General features: G+C 42.5%; 1 protein-coding gene across 2 annotated transcripts in view; it reads right to left on the bottom strand.

Moving 5' to 3' along the window:
- Nucleotides 1-19,015, bottom strand: part of LOC115102039 (coiled-coil domain-containing protein 71-like) — a 37,940-nt gene extending 18,925 nt beyond the window's left edge. The window contains exon 1 of one of the 2 annotated variants that reach the window (XM_029621554.2): nt 18,828-19,015. The gene's annotated coding sequence lies outside the window, so the exon portion shown is untranslated. Of the gene's footprint in view, nt 1-9,826; nt 9,954-18,827 lie in introns of those variants that run through there. The other variant, XM_065005298.1, reaches the window with a different exon arrangement.

Here is a 19,015-nt window from a genome sequence, read left to right as displayed (position 1 = left end):
TTAACAGAAATTCCCATAACCAAACATTGTAGATTAGAAATAACGGTAAATGTACTGATAATATACAATGCATTTCGGAAAATATTCAGACCACTTAACCTCTTCCACCTTTTATTTAATATTTTAGAATAAGACTATCAACACACAAAAACCCATAATGGATAAAGTGAAAACAAGTTTCACAAATTTATTACAAATAAAACAAACACTTTATTTACATAAGTATTCAGACACTTTGCTATGAGACTCGAAATTGAGCTCCAGTGCATCTAGTTTCCATTAATCATCCTTGATGTTTCTACAACTTCGTTGGAGTCCACCTGTCGTAAATTCAATTGATTGGACTTGATTTGAAAAAAGGCACACACACCTGTCTATATAAGAAGGACCCACAGTTGACAGTGCATGTCAGAGAAACAAATATCATGCCATGAGGTCGAAGGAACAGTCTGTAGAGCTCCGAGACAGGATTGTGTTGAGGCACAGATCTGTGGAAGGGTACTAAAAAACATTTGCAGCATTTAAGTTCCAAGAACACAATTGCCTCCATCTTTCTTAAATGGAAGACATTTTGAACCACCATGACTCTTCCTAGAGCTGGCCCGCCCGGTCAAACGGGGGGGGGGGGGGGAATGGCCTTGATCAGGGAAGTGACCAAGGACCCGATGGGCCTGAATGCCAAGCATCACATCTGGAGGAAACCTGGCACCATCACTATGGTGAAGCATGGTGGTGGCAGCATCACACTGTGGGGATGTTTTACATCAGCAGGGACTAGGAGACTAGTCAGGTTTAAGGGTAAGATGAACAGAGCACATTTATATGCCTATGTATATAAATGTATGTAGATCCTTGAAGAAGTCCTGAGCACTCTGGAGCAGGTTCTCAGACTGGGGCAAAGGTTCACCTTCCAACAGGACAACTACCCTAAGCACACAGTCAAGATAATGTAGGAGTGGCTTCGGGACAAGTCTCTGAATGTCCGTAGAGTGGCCCAGCCAGAGCCTGGACTTGAACCCGATTGAACATCTTGAGACCTGAAAATAACTGTGCAGCAACATTGCCCATCCAACTGGATCTGCAGAGAAGAATAGGACAAACTCCTCAAATACATGTGTGCCAAGCTTGTAGCATCACACCCAAGACTGGGAGGCTCCTATCACTGCCAAAGGCGCTTCAACAAAGTACTGCGTAAAGGGTCTGAATACATATGTAAATGTGATTTTTTTAAATCAAAATAAACTTGCAACTATTTCTAAACACCTGTTTTTAGTTTGAGGAAAATAAACAATTAACTCAATTTTAGAAATAAGCTGTAACATAACATTGTGAAAAAGGTTATGGGGTCTGAATACACTATGTAATGGTGAGATGATACACTAACAATTCACGTTGCGAAACAATAAATGCACACATTGGCAGGAGAGCGCGCATTCTGGAGCAATTAGTGCATTGTGCATCTGGGCGCAGCATGGTCAATCTGTCTGCATTGTCTATACAGAAGTTACGGTGATACGGCCTCTGCAGAAGTCAGGGAAATCATACTTCTTGCACATTGCGGAGCAGTTGTCAAGGAAGTGAGTTTATGTATCGCACCCACCTACCAATGATAATGTGGATCTATACAAAGCCCTCTGCATGGTTACAACATTTGGGAGCCGCATGGCGATGCTTTACAGAGCTGAATTTGGCATCTGCATGCCTCCGGAGGCACCGCAATTGCGTCACACCCTTCATATGTTGCCACCAACTAGATTTTCAGAGCTAGACTAAAAGACAATGTATGCTTGGCCTCCACAATGGATTAGTTCCATCCCGGACAAAAAATATATATATATATTACATCACACACACAGGGGCAGAAAAGTATTTAGTCAGCCACCAATTGTGCAAGTTCTCCCACTTAAAATGATGAGGCCTATAATTTTTTATCATAGGTACACTTCAACTATGACAGACAAAATGAGAAGAAAAAAAATCCAGAAAAATCACATTGTAGGATTTTTAATTAATTTATTTGCAGATTATGGTAGAAAATAAGTATTTGGCCAATAAAAGTTTGTCAATACTTTTATATACCCTTTGTTGGCAATGACAGAGGTCAAACGTTTTCTGTAAGTCTTCACACACTGTTGCTGGTATTTTGGCCCATTCCTCCATGCAGATCTCCTCTAGAGCAGTGATGTTTTGGGGCCGTTGCTGGGCTACACTGACTTTCAACTCCCTCCAAAGATTTTCTATGGGGTTGAGATCTGGAGACTGGCTAGGCCACTCCAGAACCTTGAAATGCTTCTTACAAAGCCACTCCTTCGTTGCCCGGGCGGTGTGTTTGGGATCATTGTCATGCTGAAAGACCCATCAGCAAGGGCATTGAAGATGAAACGTGGCTGGAAGGAGGTTTTCAATCAAAATCTCACGATACATGGCCCCATTCATTCATTCCTTTACACGGATCAGTCATCCTGGTCCCTTTGCAGAAAAACAGCCCCAAAGCATGAGGTTTCCACCCCCATGCTTCACAGTAGGTATGGTGTTCTTTGGATGCAACTCAGCCTTCTTTGTCCTCCAAACACGACGAGTTGAGTTTTTACCAAAAAGTTATATTTTGGTTTCATCGGACCATATGACATTCTCCCAATCTTCTTCTGGAGCATCCAAATGCTCTCTAGCAAACTTCAGACGGGCCTGGACATGTACTGGCTTAAGCAGGGGGACACGTCTGGCACTGCAGGATTTGAGTCCCTGGTGGCTTAGTGTGTTATTGATGGTAGGCTTTGTTCATTTGGTCCCAGCTCTCTGCAGGTCATTCACTAAGTCCTCCCGTGTGGTTCTGGGATTTTTGCTCACCGTTCTTGTGATCATTTTGACCCCACGGAGTGAGATCTTGCGTGGAGCCCCAGATCGAGGGAGATTATCAGTAGTCTTGTATGTCTTCCATTTCCTAATAATTACTCCCACAGTTGATTTCTTCAAACCAAGCTGCTTACCTATTGCAGATTTTGTCTTCCCAGCCTGGTGCAGGTCTACAATTTTGTTTCTGGTGTCCTTGGACAGGTCTTTGATCTTGGACATAGTAGAGTTGAGTGTGACTGTTTGAGGTTGGGGACAGGTGTCTTTTATACTGATAACAAGTTCAAACAGGTGCCATTAACAAAGGTAACGAGTGGAGGACAGAGGAGCCTCTTAAAGAAGAAGTTACAGGTCTGTGAGAGCCAGAAATCTTGCTTGTAGGTGACCAAATACTTATTTTCCACCATAATTTGCAAATTATTTCATTAAAAATCCTACAGTGATTCTGTCATAGTTGAAGTGTACCTATGAAAATAACAGGCCTCATCTTTTTAAGTGGGAGAACAAATTGGTGGCTGACTAAATACTTTTTTGCCCCACTGTGTACACACACTGCTCAAAAAAATAAAGGGAACACTAAAATAACACATCCTAGATCTGAATGAATGTTATATTCTTATTAAATACGTTTTTCTTTACATAGTTGAATGTGCTGACAACAAAATCACAAAGATGATCAATGGAAATCAAATTTATCAACCCATGGAGGTCTGGATTTGGAGTCACACTTAAAATTAAAGTGGAAAACCACACTACAGGCTGATCCAACTTTGATGTAATGTCCTTAAAACAAGTCAAAATGAGGCTCAGTAGTGTGTGTGGCCTCCACGTGCCTGTATGACCTCCCTACAATGCCTGGGCATGCTCCTGATGAGGTGGTGGATGGTCTCCTGAGGGATCTCCTCCCAGACCTGGACTAAAGCATCCGCCAACTCCTGGAGAGTCTGTGGTGCAACGTGGCGTTGGTGGATGGAGCGAGACATGATGTCCCAGATGTGCTCAATTGGATTCAGGTCAGGGGAACGGGCGGGCCAGTCGATAGCATCAATGCCTTCCTCTTGCAGGAACTGCTGACACTCCAGCCACATGAAGTCTAGCATTGACTTGCATTAGGAGGAACCCAGGGCCAACCGCACCAGCATATGGTCTCACAAGGAGTCTGAGGAGCTCATCTCGGTACCTAATGGCAGTCAGGCTACCTCTGGCGAGCACATGGAGGGCTGTGCGGCCCCCCAAAGAAATGCCACCCCACACCATGACTGACCCACCGCCAAACCGGTCATGCTGGAGGATGTTGCAGGCAGCAGAACGTTCTCCACAGCATCTCCAGACTGTCACGTGTGCTCAGTGTGAACCTGCTTTTGCCAATCTTGGTGTTCTCTGGCAAATGCCAAACGTCCTAAGCCCAACCCCCACCTGTGGACGTCTGGCCCTCATACCACCCTCATGGAGTCTGTTTCTGACCGTTTGAGCAGACACATGCACATTTGTGGCCTGCTGGAGGTCATTTTGTAGGGCTCTGGCAGTGCTCCTCCTTGCACAAAGGCGGAGGTAGCGGTCCTGCTGCTGGGTTGTTGGCCTCCTCCACGTCTCCTGATGTACTGGCCTGTCTCCTGGTAGCGCCTCCATGCTCTGGACACTACGCTGACAGACACAGCAAACCTTCTTGCCACAGCTCACATTGATGTCCCATCCTGGATGAGCTGCACTACCTGAGCCACTTGTGTGGGTTGTAGACTCAGTCTCATGCTACCACTAGAGTGAAAGCACCGCCAGCATTCAAGTGACCAAAACGTCAGCCAGGAAGCATAGGAACTGAGAAGTGGTCTGTGGTCACCACCTGCAGAACCACTCCTTTATTGGGGGTGTCTTGCTAATTGCCTATAATTTCCACCTGTTGCCTATTCCATTTGCACAACAGCATGTGAAATGTATTGTCAATCAGTGTTGCTTCCTAAGTGGACAGTTTGATTTCACAGAAGTGTGATTGACTTGGAGTTACATTGTGTTGTTTAAGTGGTCCCTTTATTTTTTTGAGCAGTGTATATACACACATACGCAGTGGGGAGAACAAGTATTTGATAACCTGCTAAATCGGCTGTGTTTCCTACACACAAAGCATGTAGAGGTCTGTCATTTTTATCATAGGTACACTTCAACTGTGAGAGACGAAATCTAAAACAAAAATCCAGAAAATCACATGATTTTTAAGTAATTAATTTGCATTTTATTGCATGACATAAGTATTTGATCACCTACCAACCAGTAAGAATTCCGGCTCTCACAGACCTGTTAATTTTTCTTTTAGAAGCCCTCCTGTTCTCCACTCATTACCTGTATTAACTGCACCTGTTCACACTCACTCAAACCTCTCCACAATGGCCAAGACCAGGGAGCTGTGTAAGGACATCAGGGATAAAATTGTAGACCTGCGCTACAGGGCAATAGGCAAGCAGCTTGGTGAGAAGGCAACAACTGTTGGCGCAATTATTTAAAAAATGGAAGAAGTTCAAGATGACGGTCAGCCTCAGTCTGGGGCTCCATGCAAGATCTCACCTCGTGGGGCATCAATGATCATGAGGAAGGTGAGGGATCAGCCCAGAACTACACGGCAGGACCTGGTCAATGACCTGAAGAGAGCTGGGACCACAGTCTCAAAGAAAACCATTAGTAACACACTACGCCGTCATGGATTAAAATCCTGCAGTGCACGCAAGGTCCCCCTGGTTAAACCAGCGTATGTCCAGGCCCATCTGAAGTTTGCCAATGACCATCTGGATGATCCAGAGGAGGAATGGGAGAAGGTCATGTGGTCTGATGAGACAAAACTAGAGCTTTTTGGTCTAAACTCCACTCGCCGTGTTTGGGGGAAGAAGGACGAGTACAACCCCAAGAACACCATCCCAACTGTGAAGCATGGAGGTGGAAACATCATTCTTTGGGGATGCTTTTCTGCAAAGGGGACAGGACGACTGCACCGTATTGAGGGAAGGATGGATGGGGCCATGTATCTCGAGATCTTGACCTTCCCTCGGTAAGAGCATTTAACCTGTTAAGACTCTAGGGGCAGTATTTCATTTTTGGATAAAAAGACGTGCCCGTTTTAAGCTCAATATTTTGTCACGAAAAGATGCTCGAATATGCTTGGAATTGATAGTTTTGGAAAGAAGACAGTTTTACGTTTCCAGAAATGCAAAGATTTTCACTGTGAGTCCCTTAGAACAAATGCTTCGGGCAAAACCAAGATGTATGACCGACCAGGAAATGCACAGGATTTCTGAGGCTACGTTTTCCATGATCGCCTTATATGGCTGTGAATGCGACAGGAATGAACGGACTCTTTCTCTTGTTTCCCCAAGGTCTTTGCAGCATTGTGACGTATTTGTAGGGATATCATTGGAAGATTGACCATAAGGGACTACATTTACCAGGTGTCCCGCTTGGTGTCTGCGTGGCAATCGGTGCGCAAAAGTCAGGTCCCGGTATTTTTCCATTCAAATCTCAGAACAAACCAGGCTACAAGGACGGTGCTTTCAATGGAGAGAAATATGACAAACCACCTTCAGGATTGATTCAAACAACGTTTTCCATGTTTCAGTCGATATTATGGAGTTAATTCAGAAAAAAGTTCGACATGTAGGTGACTGAATTTTCGGTTAGTTTCGGTAGCCATATGCATAGTAACAAAAGGGAACGATGTGTCGTACACAAGAATCTTTCAGGAAAAACTGGACATCTGCTATGTAACTGAGAGTCTCCTCATTGAAACATCTGAAGTTCTTCAAAGGTAAATTATTTTATTTGATTCCTTGGCTGGTTTCTGTGAATATGTTGCGTGCTAAATGCTAACGCTAAGCTAGCTATCACCACTCTTACACAAATTAGTGATTTTCTCTGGTTCTAAAGCATATTTTGAAAATCTGAGACGACAGGATTGTTAAGAAAAGGATAAGCTTGAGAACAGGCATATTTATTTCATTTCATTTGCGATTTTTAGAAATCGCTAACGTTGCGTTATGCTAATGAGCTTCAGGCTGTAGTTACGCTACCGCATACGGGTTTGGTCGGACTATGAGGTTAAGATGGGTCGTAGCTGGGTCTTCCAGCATGACAACGACCCTAAACACACAGCCAGGGAAACTAAGGAGTGGCATCTTAAGGTCCTGGAGTGGCCTAGCCAGTCTCCAGACCTGAACCCAATAGAAAATCTTTGGAGGGAGCTGAAAGCCCGTATTGCCCAGCGACAGCCCCGAAACCTGAAGGATCTGGAGAAGGTCTGTATGGAGGAGTAGGCCAAAATCTCTGCTGGAGTGTGTGCAAACCTGGTCAAGAACTACAGGAAACGTATGATCGCTGTAATTGCAAACAAAGGTTTCTGTACCAAATATTAAGTTCTTTTCTGATGTATCAAATACTTATGTCATGCAATAAAATGCTAATGAATTACTTAAAAATCATACAATGTGATTATCTGGATTTTTGTTTTAGATTCAGTCTCTCACAGTTGAAGTGTACCCATGATAAAAAATTAGACCTCTACATGGTTTGTAAGTAGGAAAACCTGCCAATATCAGCAGTGTATCAAATACTTGTTCTTCCCACTGTGTGTGTGTGTGTGTATACATGCATATATATATAAGCACTGCATTGCACTGTGTAAGAAGCCTGAAAGTATATGACAATTTAATTTGTCCTTGTGATCTTAAATTTTGCGCACAATAATTTATAGTACTTTTCCAACCTTTAACAAATGGCAAATGTATCTTGAATAAATTTAAAAAATATATACAAAGTGGCCACAGGGAGTAGGCAAAATAAAATAAAAAGTAAAAGAGTTGTCTTCGACTGGCAGCTGTAGTGTTACTGGCGTCGGGAGAAGGGCGGGTGGGCTGTGTGAGGTTAAACAGCATGTGAATTTCACGAGCAGGACTGCCGCTTGACAAAGCGGTCTATTGCGGCAGTCCAGTGAATGAGGGACGTCGGTCTCCTCAGTGCTAACTGGGTACTAAATAAAATGAACTCTGAACAGCGTGCAAACAATATGATCTTAGAAAAAAAATTAAAATGTTATTTGACACATGCCACCCTTGAGTGTTCCATGATAATCTACCTGCTGAATTACCGTTAAAGTGATATCAGCCGAAGAAATCCTCACTAAGTTTGTAAGTACAGTCTCCAGTAGTAAAGGTCTGTGTCTGAAAGAAACTTGGCATTAAAGAAAGCACCGGCGCAAGCGAAATCAATGGGATCTCGAGTTTGCTACACACTTTGAAAAAGCACACGATCAAACAAAGCTTTGGATGTCCATGGTGACGTGGGTGACATTTGATACAAACGTTGGTACTTTTGTATCGGGTCACTTTGAAAATATGAAGAAAACCTTGAAGCATAACATCCCTAAAGCACCCAGCGCTTCACACCGTTTGAGTGACGAAAGATCTGTGCTGGCAGTTGAATCCCACCCCCAGATCAAATCAAATGTTATTTGTCACATGTGCCAAAAACAACAGGAGTAGACCTTACCGTGCAAGGCTTACTTACAAGCCCTTGGTTATTGTTGGTTAAGAAAATATTTACTAAGTAAAGAGAAAGTAACAAAACAATAATGAGGCTGTATACAGGGGGTACCGGTACCGAGTCAATGTCCGTGGGTACAGGTTTGTCAAGGGGGGGGGGGGCAATGCAAATAATCCAGGTAGCCATTTGAGTAACTGTTCAGCAGTCTTACAGCTGGGGGCAAGCTATTAAAGAGCCTTCCGGACCTAGACTTGGCACTCCGGTACCGCTTGCCGTGCAGTAGCTGTTCTCTCCGTCTATGACTAGGGTGGCTGGAGTCTGACAATTTTCAGGGCCTGCCTGGTATAGAGGTCCTGGATGGCAGAACACTTGGCCCCAGCGATGTACTGGGCTGTATGCACTACCCTCTATTGCGGCGGGATGCCGACCAGTTGCCATACCAGGCGGAGATGCAACCAGTCAGGATAATCTTAATGGTCCAGCTATAGAACTTTGGAGCCTGAATAAATGTGTCATGCTCAGAGGGGGAAAAGTTGGTGTCATGCACTCTTCACAACAGTCTTGCTGTGTTTGGACCATGATAGTTTGTTGGTGATGTGTACATCAAGGAACTTGAAGCGCTCAACCTGCTCCACTACAGCCCTGTCAATGAGAATTGGGGCGTGCTCGGCCCTCCTTGTCCTGTAGTCCACGATTATCACCTTTGTCTTGATCACGTTGAGAGGTTGTCGTCCTGGTAACACACTGCCAGGTTTCTGACATCCTCCCTATAGGCTGTCTCATTGTTGTTCATGATCAGGCCTACCACCGTTGTCGTCAGCAAGGATCCAGTTGGTGGTGTTTAGTCCCAGGGTCCTTAGTTTAGTGATGAGCTAGGAGGGTACTATGGTGTTGAACGGTGTAAAAAGGCAGTGTGGAGTGCAATAGAGAATGCGTCATTTGTTGGCTTTGTATGCAAATTGGAGTGGGTGTCAGGTTTCTGGGATGAGGGTGTTGATGTGACCCATGACCAGCCTTTCAAAGCACTTCATGGCTACAGGCGTGAATGCTAAGGGTCGTTAATCACTTAGGTAGGTTGCCTTGGCGTTCTTGGGTACAGGGAGTATGGTGGTCAGCTTGAAACATGTAGGTATTAACCTCTTACCTCTACCTGGGACGCTTGCGTCCCAACTAGAGCTCTGGAAATGCAAATGCGCTACGCTAAATGCTAATAGTATTAGTTAAAACTCAAAAGTTCATTAAAATACACATGCAGGGTATCAAATTAAAGCTACACTCGTTGTGAATCCAGGCAACAAGTCAGATTTTTAAAATGCTTTTCGGCGACAGCATGAGAAGCTATTATCTGATAGCATGCACCAATACACTACAACAGAAAAGCACAGCAGGGGACGTAAACAAAATAATTAGCATTTCGGCGTTACACAAACCGCACAATAAAATAGAAAACAGTCATTACCTTTCACCATCTTCTTTGTTGGCACTCCTAGATGTCCCATAAACACTATTGGGTCTTTATTTCGATTAAATCGGGCCATATAAAGCCAAGATATCGTTATATGTAGACTGTGTGATAAACGAAAAAAACAGCGATTTCACAACGTAACGTCATTTTTAAAATTCAAAAGTAGACGATAAACTTTCACAAAACACTTCGAAATACGTTTGTAATGCTACTTTAGGTATTAGTAAACGTTAATAAGCGATAAAAATCATCCGTAGGCGATGTATATATCATTAGCTGTCGTCTTGGAAAAAATTTCCGGAGAGAGCTCTTCCGGAATGATCTGGGCGGAGACCGGAGGTAAGCGGTGCCCCTCTTTCGGTTCAACCAAGAATCAAAGATGATTAAATTCACAAGATACTCGACTACATGGGGATGCTGTGGGAGTTGAATGCTCGGTCTTATCTAATTCGGCTCACTGTTAACAATTGCTGGAAGTGGCGCAAGGATATTTATTTCCATTTTCTGTGATCAGGTTTTCCTGCGCTTTCCGATGTAACGCACGTTATGTAATAGCCACAGTCGTGATTTAACCAGTTTTAAAAACATCCGAGGGTTTCCTATACACACATTCTAACCATATGAACGTACTATATTCCTGGCATGAGTAGCAGGGCGCTGAAATGTTGCGCGATATTTAACAAAATGTTGAAAAAAGTAGAGGGTAGGAGCAACTAGTTAAGAGACTGTCAGGGACAGGTTGAAAATGTAAGTGAAGACCCATGCTCGGAGTACACGTCTTGGTAATCTGTCTACTCCCTGTGAATGTTAATGTGTTTAAAGATCTTACTCACGTCGGCTATGGCGAGCGTCCGCAACAGCTGGTGCTCTCATGCATGCTTCAGTGTTGCTTGCCTCAAAGTGCGCATAGAAGTAATTTAGCTCATAAGGTAGGCTCGTGTCACTGGACAACTTGCGGCTTGGCTTGTCTGCCCTTTGTAGTCCATAATAAACTTGTCCCGTTTTCAGGACCCCGTCTTTCAAAGATTATTTGGATTTTTACGAATTACTTCACAGATCTATGTAAATGGTTTAAACACTGTTTCCTATGCATGTTCAACGAACCATAAACCCGTGGTACAATCGTTATGAAACTAACCGCTTAGACTGTAGGAAAATAAAGTCACAGTTATGAAAACATAGGACACTGAAGAGGCCTTTCTACTGACTCTGAAAAACACCAAAATAAAGATGCCCAGGGTCCCTGCTCATCTGAGTGAAAGTACCTTAGGCATGCTGCAAGGAGGAATGAGGACTGCAGATGTGGCCAGGGCAATAAATTGCAATGTCCGTACTGTGAGACGCCTAAGACAGCGCTACAGGGAGAAAGGACGGACAAGCTGATCGTCCTCGCAGTGGGAGACCACGTGTAACACCTGCACAGGATCGGTACATCCGAAAATCACACCTGCGGGACAGGTACAGGATGGCATAAACTGCCCGAGTTACACTAGGAACGCACAATCCCTCCATCAGTGCTCAGACTGTCCGCAATAGGCTGAGAGAGGCTGGACTGAGGGCTTGTAAGGCCTGTTGTAAAGGCAGGTCCTCACCAGACGTCACCGGCAACAACGTTGCCTATTGGCACAAACCAAACATCGCTGGACCAGACAGGACTGGCAAAAAGCGCTCTTCAATGACGAGTTGTGGTTTTGGCTCACCGAATTTGTGTTTTTCGCAGAAGAAATTAGCATTACACCATGGCCTGTACTATGGAGCGGGATCAATTTGTAGGTGGAGGGTCCATCATGGTCTGGGGCAGTGTGTCACAGAATCATCGGACTGAGCTTGTTATTGCAGGCAATCTCAACACTGAGTTACAAGGAAGACATTCTCCTCCCTCATGTGGTACCCTTCCTGCAGGCTCATCCTGACATGACCCTCCAGCATGGCAATGCCACCAGCCATACTGCTCGTTCTGTACGTGATTTCCTGCAAGACAGGAATGTCAGTGATCTGCCATGGCCAACGAAGAGCCCGGATCTCAATCCCATTGAGCACTTCTGGGACCTTTTGGATCGGAGGGTGAGGGCTAGGGCCATTCCCCCCAGAAATGTCTGGGAACTTGCAGGTGCCATGGTGGAAGAGTGGGGTAACATCTCGCAGCAAGGACTGGCAAATCTGGTGCAGTCCATGAGGAGATGCACTGCAGTACTTTATGCAGCTGGTACGGACTTACTTTTGATTTTGTTCAGGGAGACATTATTCCATTTCTGTTAGTCACATTTCTGTGGAACTTGTTCAGTTTATGTCTCAGTTGTTGAATCTTGTTAGGTTCATACAAATATTTACACAAGTTGCTGAAAATAAAACGCAGTTGACAGTGAGGACGATTATTTTTTGGGTGAGTTTACTTTGCAAGTCCTGCCACGTCCGACGAGCGTAGTCCTGTATTTACGCTTTGCCTGTGATGGTTTGTCTGAGGGCAAAACAGCATTTCTTATAAGTTCCGCTCCTTGAACGCTCTACCCTTTAGCTCAGTGTGGATGTTGACTGTAATCCATTGCTTCTGGTTGGGGTATGTACGTACGGTCTTTGTGGGCTCGACGTCATCAATGCACATATTGATGAAGCCGTTGACTGATGTGGTATATTCCTAAATCGCATGAATCCCGGAACATATTCCAGTCGGTGCAAGCAAAACAATCATGTAACTTAGCATCTGCGGCATCTGGCCACTTCCGTATTTAAAGAGTCACTGGTACTTCCTGATTTGGTGTTAGTTCTGGCTAATTACAACAACTCTTTTTTCTCTCTCAACAAAAAAGACTTTTGTCCATATCCATTACGATACTCAATTTGTCCGAGTCCTCAGCACAGCCCTAGGAAGCTAACCCAGTCTGTATTTTTCCCTCAAGGTGCCCACCGGTTGTTATGGTAAACACCCCACCCGTCTGTAGCAAACAATACTCATGCGTTCATAGAGTTAAGTGTTCTGGTCTTTCTTATTAGTCAGTGAAATTAGTATTTTAGTGCTGTGAAAACACTATTATAGTGTACATTGACAGTCAGTGCCTTTTAAGATGAGGGAGGACCTTTTTGTTTTTGAGTATGGCGTGATTTCTATTACAGCATATTGGATGACTGTCATTCATATTACATTCACCTAACCTTTGTAACATTGATATGTTTGGTCTATTACATGATACAAAAAAAAAGAAAAAGTTCCCTATAACCAATATGAGGTTGCTACAACCTAGCCTACGAATGAAAGTTTACAAAGTAGGTGCCCAGTTGAGAGAATTTCATCAAGGAGACCGACAGTGACACACTCAATACCGACTTGCACACTCTTGCCTGTATCTAACTTATTAAGGGTGTAATCATTAGCCCAACAGTTTTAAACCAGTGTTTGTATTGGACAAATTAAAGTATGTTACTCCCTGTTCCGATACGTTTTTCAACAAAGTCGCTGAGACGAATGAACCTTGATCTCTGCAAACTCAGTTTACTTTCATAGCAGCCACATACAAACAGCATGATCATTTGCTCATGTATAATTCCTTCTCGCATCTAGGCGCCCTCTTCCTCTCACCTTTTCCCTTTGCTTGTGGACCTTAGTGCACAATACAACAGCTGTCTGACCAGGTGAAAAACCTTTCCAAGTCAAACCTTCACACATGCTACATCGTTGTCACCATATTAGCTAATGTCATAGTCAACATAGCTAGCTTCTAGAACTAATGTGTTAACCAGTTGGATATAGGGGGCGCTATTTTAATTTTTGGATGAAATAAGTTCCCGTTTTAAACAAAATATTTTGTCACAAAAAAAGATGCTCGACTATGCATATAATTGACAGCTTTGGATAGAAAACTCTGACGTTTCCAAAACTGCAAAGATATTGTCTGTGAGTGCCACAGCACTGATGTTACAGAAATCACCCAGATAAAAATCCAATCAGGAAGTGCCGCATTTTTTGAAACCGCCTCATGGCAATGACTCCTTATATGGCTGTGGAGGAGCTAGTAGTCAGCTTACGTTTTCCCCAAGGTGTCTGCAGCATTGTGACGTATTTGTAGGCATATCATTGGAAGATTGACCATAAGAAACTACATTTACCAGGTGGTCGCTTGGTGTCCTCCGTTGCAATTATTGCGTAATCTCCAGCTGCAGTACTTCTCAGTTTGCTACGGAGGAGAAACCCAACTGCCACGAATGATTTATCATCGAATAGATATGTGAAAAACACCTAGAGGATGATTATAAACAACGTTTGCCATGTTTCTGTCGATATTATGGAGTTAATTTGGAAAAAAGTTTGGCGTTGAATGAATTTTCGTTTTTTTTCTTCTTAGCCAAACGTGATGAACAAAACGGAGCGATTTCTCCTAAACAAATAATATTTTGGGGAAAAAAAATGAACATTTGCTATCTAACAGTCTCATTGAAAACATCCGAAGTTCTTCAAAGGTAAATGATTTTATTTGAACGCTCTTGTTTTTGTGAAAATGTTGCCTGCTGAATGCTAGGCTTAATGTTATGCTAGGCTATCAATACTCATACACAAATGCTTGTGTAGCTTTGGTTGAAAAGCATATTTTGAAAATCTGAGATGACAGTGTTGTTAACAAAAGGCTAAGCTTGTGTTTCAATATATTTATTTCATTTGCGATTTTCATGAATAGAAAAAGTTGCGTTATGCTAATGCATTATAGTGTAAGTATTTTTCTGTCGATTTCTCAGCCAAGCAGGATGAACAAACATGACGTTTTTCGCCTACAAAAATATTATTTTTGGAAAAAAGGAACATTTGCTATCTAACTGGGAGTCTCCTGAGTGAATGCATCTGAAGTTCTTCAAAGGTAAATGATTTAATTTGGTTGCTTTTCTTATTTTTGTGAAAATGTTGCCTGCTGCCAGCACAGCCTAGCATAGCATTATGCCATGCTAAACTTACACAAATGCTTGTCTAGCGTTGGCTGTAATGCATATTTTGAAAATCTGAGATGACAGTGTTGTTAACAAAAGGCTAAGCTTGTGTTTGAAAATATTTATTTCATTTCATTTGCGATTGAATAGGAAACATTGCGTTATGGTAATGCACTTGAGGCTATGATTACGCTCCCGGACACGGGATTGCTCGTCGCTAGAGGTTAATAAGCGCAATACAATCATGCAGTACAGTGAACAGCAAGCAGTTTAGCAGTTACACCGGCAGGCCCCTCACCACATGTTATGCACTGCAGTGCTAGTTAGCTGTAATTTATGATTTCAGTACTAGATTAATTCTCGGATCCTTTCAGCTCTGATCGGTTGGAAGACGTCCTACGGAGCTTGTCATAATTACTGTCTAAGTCTATGGAAGGGGGTGAGAACCACGAGCCTCCTAGGTTTTGTATTGTACTCAATGAACACAGAAGAGGACGGAACACTAGCTGTCCTCCAGCTACACCATGGTGATGCCTCAACAGCAGTCTGTAGGGTTACTGTCATTTATTGCAAAAGTGTGTTTTAATCAATTTGGTGACTTGAATATATTTCGTAACATTTTATCTTTAAAGTATCACTTTGTTTTACTATTTTTATGAAATTCCCTGAGAAAGATGGTCCTACCCTTCTCTGGTACCTTCCTGAGGAGCCTCCACTGACAGATCATAATTAAACTTTACCATTATGACTAGAGGTCGGCCGATTAATTAGGGACGATTTCAAGTTTTCATAACATTTGGAAATTAGTATTTTTGGGCACCGTTTATTTTTTTTTCTAGTGACACCCCATCCCGTGAACTGGACCGTTGTCATCATCTGACACTAATTAGCATAACGCAACGGACATAAATCTTCCTAGAAAATATTCCTATTTATTCCTATTCACAAGTGAAATATATTGGAACACAGCTTAGCCTTTTGTTAATCACCCTGTCATCTCAGATTTAAAAAATATGCTTTACAGCCAAAGCTAGACAAGCATTTGTGTAAGTTTATCATAGCCTAGCATAGCATTATGCCTTGCTAGCAGCAGGCAACCTTGTCACAAAAATCAGAAAAGCAATCAAATTAAATCGTTTACCTTTGATGAACTTCGGATGTTTTCACTCACGAGACTCCCAGGTAGACAGCCAAAGTTCATTTTTTCCCAAAATATTATTTTTGTAGGTGAAATAGCTCTGTTTGTTCTTCACATTTGGCTGAGAAATCAACCGGAAATTGCAGTCACCACAACACCGAAAAATATTCCAAATTAGCTCCATAATATCGACAGAAACATGGCAAACGTTAATAATCAATCCTCAAGGTGTTTTTCAAATATCTATTCGATAATATATCAACCGGGACAATTGGTTTCTCAGTAGAATCGATTAGAATAATGGCTACCTCTGTATTTTACACAAGAATTTCTCTGGGAGCATCAGGTGACCACTTGCGCAATGGAGCCGCCTACGGGTATTCTTCAACATAAATGAGTAAACTACATCACAATGCTGTAGACACCTTGGAATACGTAGAAAGCGTAATCTGTTTGTTAGGGCATTCACAGCTCAATAGGGACGCATCGGAACGCAGGGCTTTCAAAAGATGAGTCACTTCCGGATTGGATTTTTCTCAGGCTTTCGCCTGTAACATCAGTTCTGTTATACTCACAGACAATATTTGTACAGTTTTTGGAAACTTGAGTGTTTTCTATCCTAAGATGTCAATTATATGCATATTCTAGCATCTTGTCCTGACAAAATATCCTGTTTAATTTGGGAACGTTATTTTTCCAAAAATGAAAATACTGCCCCCTAGTACTAACAGGTTAAGAACACATTATTTTCAATGACGGCCTGGGAACGAGGCAGAACGATGGATTTTTACCTTGTCAGCCCGGCGGATCCAGTCTTGCAACCTTACAGCTAACTAGTCCAACGCTCTAACCACCTGCCTCACGAGGAGCCTGCCTGTTACGCGAATGCAGTAATCCAAGGTAAGTTGCTAGCTAGCATTAAACTTATCTTATAAAACACAATCAACGACTGTCCTTGCTCCAATGTGTACACACCATAAACATCAATGCCTTTCTTAAAATCAATACACAAGTATATATTTTTAAACCTGCATATTTAGCTGAAATAAATCCAGATTAGCAGGCAATATTAACCAGGTGAAATTGCACGCAGAGTCAGGGTATACGCAACAGTTTGAGCCGCCTGGCTCTTTGCAAACTAATTTCCCAGAATTTTACATAATTATGACATAACATTGAAGGTTGTGCAATGTAACAGGAATATTTAGACTCATGGATGCCACCCGTTAGATAAAATACGTAACGGAATAAACGTTTTGTTTCCGAGGTGGTAGTTTCCAGATTTGACCGAAGTCTCGTATTTCTGTGTGTTTATTATAGTTACGTCTATGATTTGATATTTGATTGAGCAGTCTGACTGAGGGCTGGTAGGCAGCAGCAGGCTCGTAAGAGTCAAAGGGAGATGGTTTATAGAGAAATAGTCGACACGTTATAATTCCTGTAATAACTTGCGGCTGAACTTGAAAGGGGTTCGTTATTTTACCATCCATGTCCTCCGTAGAGAATGTCTTGATCTACTTCAAATAAGGTCTGTGTTTCGTGCAGGCCTAAAGCGCCTCGGCATTTTGATACCCGTGTAAATCTCACCAGGATAAGGTAACGCTTGTCAAAATATTTTCATAAATCCACTCTACAAAAAAAAAAAAAGATCTTCGCTTATATTTAGCCAATATTGATCAGAGTTACCTTGTACTATGGATATCTACACAGTTATAAAATTGGCAAGGTGGTGTAAGCCTACACGAAACGGACCTTATTTTAAGTGAATCTAAAAATATCCTATGGAATAAATGAATGAAGGAACCGCTTTTCAGATTTTGCTAGGTGTCACGGGAATTATGACTCGCACTTTGGTAGTCAATTCTTACCATGTCGATTATTAAAATAGGATTTCCTACATATAGAAATTAAAGTTTTTGTTTTCAACATGCATCACAGGGAACAGTTGAGAGTATTTGTCTCCTAAGCAGACTCTTAAGTATCATTGTCACTTCAGTGTGTGTGCGCGTTTTACAGATGGCAGAGAAGAGCAGAGCACCAGTGTGGGACAACTACATGGAATTGGCACCAGGGAAAGCAAGGTGTCTTATTTGTGATAAAGATGTAAGCATGGGGTCAGCAAAGGCTAAATCAAAAAATACCACCAACCTGTGGAATCACCTTAAGAACACCCATCCGAAAGCCCATATATAGTTAGTGGTCATTGTTCATTCAGTATTGTTGCAATTGTCATTATTACAAAAATGTGTGTGTATATATATAAAATTGGCTGATTAATAATCGGTATCGGCCTTTTTTTTTGTCCTCCAATAATCGGTATCAGTGCTGAAAAATCCTAATCGGTAAACCTCTAATTATGACTGTTTCTAATATAAGGCACCATTTCACTCAAAACAAAAGTAGTGCTGGTTGATCACACTGAGACATTAAAAAATAATAATAATAATCACCTTTCTGCCTTTTCGTCTATGGAAATGTAATGGCATAACGTGCTTGATGTCATTCCGAATAATCGAAAAGGGTCGGACAGAAGAAAAATCGAACAGTAAAAACATTACTATGATAGAGTAAACACGACTCTAATTCAATCAGAGAGCTAAGTCCCTGCCCTCGTTCGATTATTTGAGTAGCTAGTAGACACTCTAAAAGTGAGAAAAGTAGTCAACATTCAAACAAGCCAAGTAGATAACGTTAGCCGGCTAGCAGCATTGTTCGGCTGGCCAGAACATTCGAAACAAGAGCCTATGTAACGTTAGCTAGCTGGCTACGTTTCTTGAGGCCAGACAGACATTCCTGAGTCGAGGAACAGGAGATAACACAATACTGTACTGACAAACCGGCGAGTAACTAACGTTACCTAGTTGTAAAGTCAGCCATTTAAACACCATGCCACCATGGCTTGCTATCATTTCCCCTACAGCATAGGTCCTGAATGTGTGTAGCTACCTTTTTGTTGTGCGAACCGCTGCCCCCTTGCACCACTCAGCAGCGCCGATAACTTCAATCAAATGCGAGCAGAGACACACTTTCTTCATACAGCAATTAACGGGAAGTGCACTCTTTTGAATATTGCTTTGACAGCTACAATTGCAGTCAAGCGTTGGCCAAAGTAAAATGGCAACCGTTGGGGGTGT

The sequence above is a fragment of the Oncorhynchus nerka genome, linkage group LG20 (genome assembly GCF_034236695.1).
Source record: "Oncorhynchus nerka isolate Pitt River linkage group LG20, Oner_Uvic_2.0, whole genome shotgun sequence".
NCBI lineage: Eukaryota > Metazoa > Chordata > Actinopteri > Salmoniformes > Salmonidae > Oncorhynchus > Oncorhynchus nerka.
The sequence above is the reverse complement of the archived record's forward strand: the minus strand, read 5'-3'. Positions and strand labels throughout refer to the sequence as shown.